General features: G+C 31.1%; 1 protein-coding gene and 1 pseudogene across 3 annotated transcripts in view; one reads left to right on the forward strand and one right to left on the reverse strand.

The window, feature by feature from the left end:
* Positions 1-4,202, reverse strand: part of LOC131847962 (uncharacterized) — a 30,076-nt pseudogene extending 25,874 nt beyond the window's left edge.
* Positions 1-12,988, forward strand: part of LOC131847825 (homeobox protein abdominal-B) — a 98,615-nt gene that overhangs the window by 42,914 nt on the left and 42,713 nt on the right. The window lies entirely within an intron of this gene.

The following is a 12,988-nucleotide window of genomic DNA, read 5'->3' on the forward strand; positions in this document are numbered from 1 at the left end:
ATGTTTTATTATCTAATCCCCCACGACTGAAATTCGTGAGTTAGAATACCTTACAATAATCGTGTAACACGTTTGAATGTAACAGCCATTCTCTATGTATCAGTTATATTTTTTTTATTTGTGAATAATATTCTATCTTACCTATATTATATATAGATACTATAGGTACTAAGTGTTCTTTAAATTAAATTAAAATATTAATAAGTTATAATTTAAATTACTCTACTATACTATGATTTGATTTCTGTAGAGTTTGTTTGGAATTTCAAAACGGTGATGATACCGACAAATAACTTAATTTCATTTCGGGGTCATATTGAATTCACATGATTTTATAGTGTTAGGTGAAATAATTTATTTTTGACATGTTGTATTGCAAGTATTGCAACATATCTGCGTAACTCAATGAAAATCGGAAATCAAATCTCGGTGTGATAAATCGAAATAATGGCGTAGCAGCTGCATTAGGTACTATTTCGTAACATCGACTTGAAATCGTTGTGCATTGTGGTATGTTGGTACGACGTATAGGTACCTACACACTTCCATGGAATGGCAAAATTTTTATCGCAAGCCCGTTATCGTGGCCGATCATAAATCTGTTTTCAAATCGTGAGTCGCCATTTGTGGCATGGCGTCCATATGAGTCCATGTTCACAGCGGTCTCCGAACGAAAATAGACCGTCCCTTTGGTGCTATAAAGTATAATTTACGATAGCTTGTGACCTCTATTTTCAACGTTACGGAGCCCATAGAGTTTATTGTCGTATTGTAGGTATCTAAGTATTTGCCAATGCATGTAAAATACTAGACATCAAGGTTCTTAAAATAGCTAAACTTATTAACTGTTTAAATTTCTAAATTCAAGAGACTAAAAACTCCTTTAAATTTTGATAAAGAGCATTAGATGTAGATATAGAATTTCAGTCCTAAACTTGATTGTTATTTCTGTCATATCAATTGTTAATCTATATCTATAGACCATTTAACTTCTAAGATCTACTCAGTCGTTATGGTATCTAGGTAACAGGATATTTTCGTCAGTTATATCAGCTCTCCGCAATATGTTAATGGGTTTCTGAACCCATGACCTTTATGTACAGTATACTCACAATATTTCTTTCGATGATATGTAATTTCTCTATATTCTTAAAGTCATGTTGTAAATATGTAGAAATTGGAAGAACTCTCAATACACTCTAATTTATTTTACTGAATTTAGTAATAATAAAAATAAATTAATTATAATAAGTGAGGAAAAATTCGAATAATACTATTTTCAGGCACGGTTAGAAAGCAGTAGGTACTTAAGTCAAATTAAATTTCGTCTGAAGAATTGGTGTGTCTGGCAGTTCGCCCAAACGAAACCTTTGTTTACATACATCGCCATCCATTGCAAAGACGATTTGTACTTGAAGATATGCTTGTACTACAATTATATCTTCATAACTCTAAAGTTCTTTTTACTTCATTTTATGCAGTTTATAAATGTAAAATAGTGTTTAGCAACCAGATATATGTTTAGCTATATTAAAGCGCATTTGTTTATCTTAGAATAACTCTGTTGTTTAACTATGTTATCTACAACACAAAGGGTATTTACATCCCGTTAAAATTATATTTTATCCTAAATTACTTTGAAATCTTCATAATTTTTTATCAGTAAATATATAGATAATAGATAGATTACAGACACATATATTTATTTATATTACAAGTGAGGCTCTACTTTAATCTGATATTGGCTGATCATAAAGTACATTTAGGTTTCTAAATTCTTTAATTACGTTTTCTACTTAGAAAATGTTTCACTATTAAAACTTTCACAAAAGAGAGGTAAGTAGTATCTCAATGATAGTTTTCTCCATTCGATTTCATAGCATATTAAACACGATACAAGTTGAAGTGTAGTACATATTTATACTTACATAGAAGAAGCGCCATTCAATTGCATGTCAGCAAAATTTCAATGAAGTTGTATTGATTTCCACCGAAATATAAAATGATAAGTGTATTAAACTTAAGAATTTATAGATATTATATCGTGAAGGTATCTATTAATTGTTGGACTTTATTGGCGCCGTCAATAACCATTTATTGGTCTCCTAGCGAGAATCAATTACGTTGGATTAACTCTCGATGAGTTTGTACGTGTGAAATAGCTGTATTTATGTATGTAAGGTAGGGTCGAGTGTTTGTTCGACACGTTACACTAATTAAAGAACGGAATTGTTTGATAGCGAGCCGAGTTGATTATAATACAGTGTGTTGATCAACCGTTAAATGTATTTTGGTTTCTCGATTAAAGTTTCGTGTAAGTTCATATGAAACTAGTATATATCATACATACTCGTATCTACTAATAGACATCGAATATAATAAAAATATACCTTATTATTATTAAAATTACCTTAATATACCTACCTATATCAGGAATATTTTGAGTTATAGTAATAATTTATTAAGCTAGTCTATAGACAATTTTTCTAAGATTATTGTTTGACCATCTTTAAATGTTACTTTATTCAATATAGACACGCGATCCACTTATAGTTTTATGTTGAGTATAAATAGATGCCTATTTGTTTAATGCTGAAACTAAGTGCTGCGTAAATTGTGGTGTCAAATAAAATAGCGTCATGCACAAAATGTCACTCTTATTGACTCGAAGTATAATTTACCGTAGAATAAATTACGATAACCTAGTTTTGATATAGTAAATAATGTATATAGCTGCGTCGACATGACTCTTCTCATGTTTACGAAAGACTGTCTGTAATGCAATCAAGAATATTAGATGCATTTAAAATTAAGACCTATCTATAGGTATAGGCTAATCACAAAATATACTGAAACTTTTCTTGGGTAGTTATAAAGGTACTAGTTGTACCTATATTGAGTGTTTTATTTAGTTAAGTCGACATATCGACTTAAACAAAATAAAATTACATATATTATAAATAAATTTTATGTTTTGTTCTAGTTTACTCCATGAACTTAATTTTTTTTTAATGTATTATATATAAGACACACATGTCTCGAATTAAACAAAATAGAACACTTATTATATAGTGTGCTGTTAAAAATTATTGTTTTTAAAAGTTGTAAGGTATGAATTACAATGTGTATACTATAGTAAGTTGTAAATAGAATGAAAATTTCAAGTTTCTAATACTAGAATTAAACCGCCCTCTTAATTTCCAAAGTTTCGCAATTTACGACATCCAAAGTCTATCAAAAAAACTGCCGCATACACCCGAAAGTTTGATTTATAGTCAATGTGATCTATCGCAATTAGAGTGGAGTCTGCGGGCCTCTGCGGGCCTGATTTATGGTGATTCGTAGTAATCATGCCCGATGGCCGACAGCCTGTGATCCGGCCGAGTAATACTATTTTATGACAGGCCTACTGATGAATGAGTTCGTGCGGTTTTAGACGCCATCTTGGATTGAGTTAGCCAGATCTGCGGTTAGGTTGGAGCGTCTGTGACATATTTATCTGGTGTGAAAATATAGACGTAAAAATAGATTATGATTTTCATTTTTCTAAAATGTGGAACGATTTTATTATGTCAGAGAAGGTTTGGTGGTTTAAGAATAAAAAAAAAATATATTTTAACGTAAAGATATAATTACATCTCTTACTATAAAATATTTTACATAACAGTAATCCTACTTCATTCGGTTTCTTTAAAAATGATATAGGTACACTTATTAAAATTTAATAAGATACATCGTCTAGATAGAAAATTTAAAGTAAAGGTACGCCAAGGTAGAGTGCAACGCAGAAATCAATTCCTCAAAAATGTGTTGACAAGTATCAGTGGAGTAAACGAATCATTACAGTATCAAGTAGAAAAGTACCTAGTTTAGGCAATAGTACCAAATATAATATCACTATTAAAGTCTTTTTTGCATTTTAATTATGTTTACGTTTGTAATTTTATATTAACAGTGATATGTATTATATATTAAATAAGGACTTAAGATTTCTTTTACCTCGTATTTTGTATATTCATAGTAATGCATATCTTAACCTACGACCCACTAGCTCGGATCGACTAACAGCAATAAATATGGTACTAAATGTAACACTTACATAAAGAGTTCGGCGACATAGCTGATACCGTGTCATCGACTGTTGTCGCCTCGTCGTTACCGATAAACAAATCGTCGACTCCACTCATCCATCCCTCTATCATGGCCGTAAAAACTTAACTATCCGGTGACACGAACACACCTGAATATAAATCATGACAACTGGTAACATATTTATCAAAATATGTACAACACGATCGCTCTTTATGGAAGTTTTTCACGCTCCGTCCCAGGCGCACTTAGTATTGAAACACTTCAGTATCACGCACCAAATTGGGCTCGGAGCCCAGCACGGTCGACATCGATAGAAATCGAGTCGTAATTCAAACTTGCACGAGATTAGGCAATCGTGTGAATTGAAACAAACACGCGATTGTAGATTAATAACGAGTACAGAAGTTATTTAACTGACTTAAATTTTGTTTGCTTATTAAAGAAATAGGTAACGTTTGTATATAAATATGATACTCAGAAAATTTAAATTAGAGTCATCACTGTCTAAACCGCTTCGTGTGACCTCTAAGGCACCACTATTTCTAAAATACAAATAGTGTTGGTGTGAATGTAGAAAACGAAAGTAACGTTTACCACAAAACCCATAACAGTTGACCAAATAGTTTCCAATATTATGCAAATTCCTTTCTTTCGGCACTGAAGACCAAGCGGCGTATAATAGGGTAATGATTTGACTTTTTTGTATCATTTGAACTGGTTTTGTTTAGATGATTTTTATCGTCAAACCTTTTCTGCACAAAAGCTTGTAATTTGCCTAATGCGTATGGATAATTTATGTAAAGGTTACGTAAGTATTGTTCCTATTGTTGAGTCCGGTCCACACTTTCGGTTTCAGGGTACTCATTTACATAACAGGGTACGTACACAATGCTCGCGCACCCTTTCCGAGCAGTTCTTTTCGTTTCACTTTTAAGAATGTTGCATTGTTGACATTTTCTTGCGAGCAATAAATAAATCAAGCGGAAATTTATACACGGTCCGGTGCATCGGTCTCGGCAACAATGTTGCCAAATGTTGCTTACGTTACGGGTTCTTGTAAACTTAGCTCGTTTATATAATGGTCAGTAGGTACATAAACGTGTTAACGACATCGCTTTTACCTAAGCTATGTTTTAAAGTCGTGAGAAAAATTAAAACTTTACCAGTTAGATATCTACTAAGTCAGTTAAATAAGTTAAACAATTAAACACACTGAACGCAATCACTGTTTATTTGTTTAGTGTAACAAATTTGATTTTAATTAAACAATAATCATAAACATTTAACAAGTGGTCATTGATGGTAAAATGGATGAAATAAATGCCAATAACACACGTCATTATGGCGTGTAATATCGTTTTACAACTTTGAGGCAATAAATAAATTGACTGCCGTTTGTACATTTTATTACGATTTAAAAGTCGATGACTGTTTGAAACGAATAATTGATTTATGCTGGTTATTAATGTTAATTTGATACTGTGCTACTAAGCATTAGATACTTCTTAATATTTTTATAGGCATATTCACAGATAACCCAAGATTTTGTGTGCTTTTGATACTAGAAATCAAGTACTATTAAACAATATTAAGATAAATTAATTACAATAATATAGCTTTAATTGTGATACTTAATTAATTAATAATAAACACTGATAACATTGTCGGTTTCTTTTCCGTTTCAACGATGGCCGTAAACTCGTAATGATTGCGTAACTATAATATTATTGTGGTAACTACATTAAATTAACTGTAGCTAACTGTCTGTGAACACAATTAATTTTAATGAGTACTTACTTAGTAATTATCGAATATTTTTAATAGGATGTGGGTTCTACCTGTACATATACGATGATATAAAGATTATACAATAAGTATATTAAAAACTAAATAATAGCTAACATTTTTAGTTAAATACTATAATTAACTAAATATCACATAACAGCCCTCTCACTATATGTGTATGTAAAATAATTTGCAAAGTTTTCACTTCTAGATTTCACTTTATTAATTTTAATGAAAAGTAGCAAAATATGGTAGACAATATATCAATTCTATTTTTACAATTATATATTCAAACATATTATAATAGATACCATATATATAGAATGTACTATATTATATTGTGACATGATTGTCATACCTGTATATAATAAAAACTGTTTATAACATTCCATCAAATTGTCATAATACAAAATAAACATAGTACCAAGGTGTTACCGTACCTTTGCACTATTAAGTCAAGTATGAGTCGTATTGAAGCAGTTTTATTACACTTATCACCATGCCGTTTACTACATCCCCGGCAATATTAATCAAGCAATAACAGTAATGAGTTGGTAACCCATAATTTGTACAGGGATTATTTTGTATTATCACACTCGTATGTTAATGATCGGAGTTTTCTACGGACGTTACAGTCTTTAACCGTTTAACACGTGTTAATAACTAATAAAACAGTTTAATGGTACATAAAAAGTTGAGATTTATAATGTATAACGGATAGGTAGCTTGTATTATGATAGTTGGACTAATGCTCGTTCAGGCCTTTGTACAGTTTACTTTCATTTTGCAATTTCCACTTTTATAGCTAGGTAATTATTATTATTTACCTAATGTGTTTAAAATACTCTCACATCTTTCTCTCAGCTTAGTTATCTATTTTGGAACTGGCTATATATCTGTGTTTTCTACATTCATATCATAAGATAAAAATTAACTATTGTCTTTTGTGGATAACTGTAATATATTCATTGGTAAATTAATTACAGTTTAGTTTATTATTTAATAGACTAGTTCTAAGATAACATTGACGTTCGTTAGTTACAGAAAATATAATATAGATACCTATAAAATAAATTCTTTCTGCGAAAGAGGTGAAAATATTCTAACTGCACCACAAAATTGTTAATTGACATTGTCCCTGACCATCGTCCATAATTACGGCAGTAAACATATATATTTATTTATTTTTATTATTGTAAGGAATATATTGGTGTAAGGAATGTATGTCTAGTGTCATAGTAGATCTCTAAAAAAACCGACATAACTACTATATTACCTGAATGTATATTTATCACATTTATCTACTAGTTAGCTTAAACATTTAATAAATATTTTTCGATAGAAACATAACAACTTGCCTTATATGCTCATAGTATAACAGTACGTTAGTATAGGTACGTATTGATAAATGATTCATTCTCTAATAATGAATCGAATGATATTACGAGCATCGACTCATGTAGGGAATATTAAGTGATTTTCAAATGGCAATATAAACTTCAATATTGAATAATAGACTCAATATTCATTCGTTTAATAAAGTAAAATAATTCCCTTTACCTAATTAGCACATTATTAGGTATGTTTATAGGTTGTATACCTAAGTATAATAAGTTAGGTATTAGATGGTAGGTTGAAAATAGTTATAAAAAAATTAAGTATGTAACAAAAAGATTAATAACAATAATAATTTATATTGTAATATGCAAAACGCATTTTGAGTGACCATAAACTAAACAAAAAAAGATAAACTGGAAATTTCGGTAAGAATGTTCGCTGCCTACGCTATGGGTATGTGTAATCTTGGTTACATATTGCCGTAGTCGAAACGCCTACGCAGCGACGATGTTCGTGTGAAGGGACATTGTTGGCAGCGTGGGAGAGGCATCTGGAACGCTGATCTGGCGGACAGCGTCGTAAACATACGGAATTAGTGCTTCGCTGGCTAACCGGGAAAGAAAAGACTTTAAATATAGACGTAACGGTAATGCGTCCAGTGGAGATTGGAATTCAGAGTACATACCTAATAATGTGAGGCATTGTAAGTTATAACTTCAGTTAAGGGGTTACATTTTGTACAGTAATAAGTTAAATTTTGAATTAAATCTTATTTTTTTATGACATTAAATAACTCGTACTGTATTAATGACACAACGACAATGGAAAGGAATGATTTAGTTGTTTATTGTGGAATAATTATATCTATAGTAAGAAACTAAATAAATTTATTTTGTGAGTAAACTTAAAATGATATAGGTATCAAGCTACATAAAAATTTCTGTTGCTATGATGAACGTTAGCCTATACCTATATTTATATTAAATTAATAAAATGTTAGATTCGTGTTAAATATTAAATAACGGAACAAAAAAAGTAAACTACTATTATATGTATAGGTACAATACAACAAGATAACAATGTTATTGTGCATACCTATTTATATAGGTATAGGCTAACCTAATCATTTAAGGGGTAAATAGGTATAACCATTACCCTACCACTATCTACCCATCTCCCGTCCAATAAGTCGACAATTACAACATTACACAGCCCGGGACAATCTAAACTTTTCCCATCAAACTTAAATTAAAACACAGGACACCCCTATTCTAATAGCTTGGGGTTTCATTTTTTACTGGTGTCCGATTTAGGGTTGAGCCTAAGACATTATTTTAAAAGGGTGGGAGTGTGTGAAACTGCGGGTTATGCTGAATACCAACCTACCTATTAAAAAAAAGGTCTAATTTGTAAAAAAATATTATTTTTAATGTGCATATAGTAAATACTTACAATTTGATATTAATTTTATCTATAACTAAGGTTATATCTAATTATTAAATCTTTAATTATATATAAATCTTGAAAAATAAATATTATTCTGCACTACAAGTAAGTTATGATGTGCAAAATAAACACTAAATATTCTTTTTTCTTTATTTCATGCATTCACTTATTTACGTTTACAATAATATAGACTAGTCATCTAAATAATCTTCTAAATAAATCTTCTATAAATCTATAAATATTAACTAATATTTATATTAGATATTTAGCATAAAAGCAGATAACCGTGTTTTGCTTCGTACTATTTAGATGACTAGTCTATATTATTTTAAACGTATATACGTATATTTGTGTAACATTAGGTAAATAACTGTTTACATTTTCTCATACAACTATATATATATAAGTGGAGTATTCTGCATATGTAGGTATATTGAGCATTATTTTTTGATGTTAGGTCTGAGTCTAACTACAACAAATTACAACTCTAAAATAATTTGTATTATTTCTTTTAGCTACAATAGCTTCTCATTAATGGACATCCCGATTAAATGCTACATAGGCTTTTACACAGACAAAACTAAGTGATACATTTCCACTTTACCTACGTAGGTACCTATAATAACTACATAGTTATCATGAATAATGCAGGAACTTATTTGAATCTCAAAAAGCTTCACAGACCATTTCCCCGGAACTGCGAGTTAACCAAAATTATATCAAAGTCGAGGGGACACTGGGGGAAGATAGCTTTTTTTATTATTTATATAATATTTTGCAATTTTTTTAAATCAGAAGGGTGGATCCCCTTTTAAAGGGTGGGCCCGAACTGAATGAATTTATAGTCCTTTGTAGATAAACATATCAATTTGTTAGTGTTTTGTTAGTAGCATAAATATGTGATACCATTGTTGGAGATGGTATATGGAGTCAGTTGGCTCGATGACGTCGCTGGTCACACTCGGGAATTAAGAGTGATTTTATATCTTACTGTGACATTAGCCACTCAGTTTATTAGCAAGTGTTGACGTGAAATTCGTGGAAACTTGTTTTGGTGAGTAAGTAAGCCTAGCTATTTATATGTATTGTATAGTTCTTAGCTATATAGGTACCTACATATAGTACGTATATTTTGATTTATATATACCTAAACTACTAACGACACTAGATTGATATATACAAGACAAGTGTCTTTATCTAAATTATTACCTATTTGATTCATTTTGTTTTGAATTGTTAATACCTATCGTTGAAATAATGTAGGTACCTTCGCTTACAACAGCACGCACGTAAAGGGTTAAGCAAATAAACTAAGTCTGAACGGTCATGTTGTTTACCAGCACCACTAGCATCTCTTCCTCGTGCAGCCGTATCCGCCAACCACTTCCGCGAGTAGAAAAATTCGATACATACACACATCGGGAGTAATCTCCGAACGACTTTACCCGTGAATCGATTGAAAGTCAAGCAAATAAAATCGATTTTCCCCCAAATTGAATAGCCATAAAACGTAGGTAGCAAGTTTTAATGCTCGGATTGTTTACACGGCGGCGTCACGAGTGTAAACTATTGTCGATAATTGATGATTTGATTTACAACATCACTAAACAACCGGTGTTTGGGCGATGGCCCGTGATAGATACGCTCGCATCTTTGACTGTAGGTATTATCGTGTCTCGTGTTTATTATAGGTGTTTATGTGAAATATCAATATTCCTAAATGTAAAAATAATATCACAGTATCTAATAATATCACAGTATCTATTATATTTATATTAATTTTTAAAGTACACCTACTTTAAAAACTAATATTTACTGTGATTAGGTAAGAGTAATTAAGTATATATGTGGACGAGAGAGGATTGTTAATAATGGAGACCCATTAGTGACAGTATTGAATTATTTGGTAAAATCTTAACGAAGTTTAATTCTTTAAGTACCTACCAGTACTTTTAAAAGTACCTAACCAAGCTCGCCGAACTTAGGATACAATAGGAGCCGAGTTGAATTTTCAATCTGCTATAATATAATTATAATCCATACCTAAATATTATATTCCTATTGTATCCTAAGTTCGGCGAGCATATTATGAGCCTTTTATGACAATTAAATTAGAAAACAATCAAGTCTACAACATTTTTATAATTTTAAAATCAGAAATTTCTTTCTGTTACATAAATTGTAACAAAATCCAATCTCAATGGACAGTTTCCTTCTTTCCACGCAGTGCCAGTCGTAACGTAACATAATGCTCTGCGCTCGACTCGACACACCAGTATCCAGTCATTCGGTTTACGACTGCGAGCGGCTGAACGGAAATAAAACCGCTCACCTATGAAAGCTCATTATCTAAATCCGCTGAGAGTTCTGCGCTGCGCTTTTTCCGCTGATCACATGACACAATCTGTGTTATCATGCGTGCTTGTTATGATCATAACTTATTTATAGGGTCTTAGAAAATGAAATTATTGAAACTAAAAAAAACGATAACTTATATAATAATATATTTATAAGAAATTATAAAATAAATATATAGATAGAAATAAGTGACATCGGTAATGTTATTTCTGAGAATAATGCGAACAAACATATATAGGTAGGTAGAAACAAACAAAAATTATAAAATCATGAACTCTGTAAACATACAACGTTAGAAAAATCTATAGTATTTTATCCAAAGGCACTCCGGTACGAAATTTAGTTGGTTGGTAACCTATGTACTTACCTAATCAGATCACTCCGCGTAGTAGAGTAGGTACCTAATTAGGTAATTCCACCACGATTTGTCAATTGCTGGAAAAATCTTCGTGGTAACGTACCAAATTGTAACTACATTTCAATTAAGAATTACTGATATTGGGACAATAATACGGTGCAATTATCCAATTTAAAGGTTGATGTCCGATCACCCACCTCTGCCTTCACATAAAGGCGGCCCGGGCGGCTCCAATAAAAATTATTTGATAAACAAAGAAACAATCACAGAGTTGTAATGTCAATAATTTGCGGTAGGTTATGGAGCATTGTACCTCCTTCCGTGTGCTTTTATGTATTTTTTATTATATCGCTTACACGGTCACACTCGAGAATTAAGTGCACTGCAACGCGAAACATAAATAAATAATTAATCTTTTAGTTAAAAAAGTGTTAGTTAAGTAAAATGGTTAAAAAAGAGATATATATATTATATATAATTATAAAAATAAATTAATGGATTTTAATGATTCCGTTTTATGCAATAGGTATAGGTAGGTACCTATAGAATACTATTCAGTATTCACTTCCTTATGTTAGATAATTTCCTTGTTCATTACTACGCAAGTGAACTGAGAGTAAACAAGGTTTTATAGGTAGTAGGTAAATAGGTGGAACCTAATATTTACGGAGTCAATTGGATAATTGTAGATATATTTACAATACACATACCTACTTCTAAAGTATCATTACATCGGTAGTCTTCATAATACTATTAGCTATGAGTCTACAGTTAATCTGAGATTCAAGTTTCTATAGTTTCATTAAAACTTTTCAGTTTGTCTACGTCACAGTCACAGAATTTCGCGCGCGTTTCGCTACGAGCGCAATAAACTTTTATCGCTTGTTCTTTCAAGTATTATTTGACAGTGTTGATGCGTTAAATTGCGATTAATAGATGATTAGCCATTCGGTCGTGCGTTTATGGCGGTCTCGTAATAAATTCAGTTTATTGCGTATCAATCACAGGGACGCGTGAGGGCGCTCTCATCGCTTGCACTCTCACGCTTCTACGGTTACAAGATGACCTTTTAAATAATTTTCATTCAACTTTTTTGCAATTTTAATTTATGTTATAATTGTTATAAGTGGTAACTTGATCATTATAGGTTACTTATCTAATATAGGTAGCAAGTTAATAGTCAATATTCAGTGAAAGTTTAGAGTTATGTAGTACCTGCAAGTGTAAATAAATATTATTATACGAGGTAGTTGGTGTATATAAGACATACTTACGTACATTGTCTATAATACCAGACAATACCATTAACTGTTACATCTTACTAATATTATAAATGCGAAAGTTTGTGAGTATCGATATATAGGATGGATGGATGTTTATTTACTATTCAAGCAAAAATTACTGAACGGATTCTGATAGTAATATAGCTTATAAATCATAATAACATATACGCTGTAAATTTTATGCGGGTGAAACTGCGGGCACAGCTAGTATGGCATAAATAGCCAATTTTATTAGGTAGGCATACTGTAGATACTGAGACCTAGATAAAATATTATTATTCAATATATAAGTAGGTAGATAATTAAATAATATACTTAACATAATAGA

This window comes from Achroia grisella, unplaced genomic scaffold (assembly GCF_030625045.1).
Source record: "Achroia grisella isolate CSIRO2021 unplaced genomic scaffold, CSIRO_AGI_Agris_v1 utg544, whole genome shotgun sequence".
Classification (NCBI taxonomy): Eukaryota; Metazoa; Arthropoda; class Insecta; order Lepidoptera; family Pyralidae; genus Achroia; species Achroia grisella.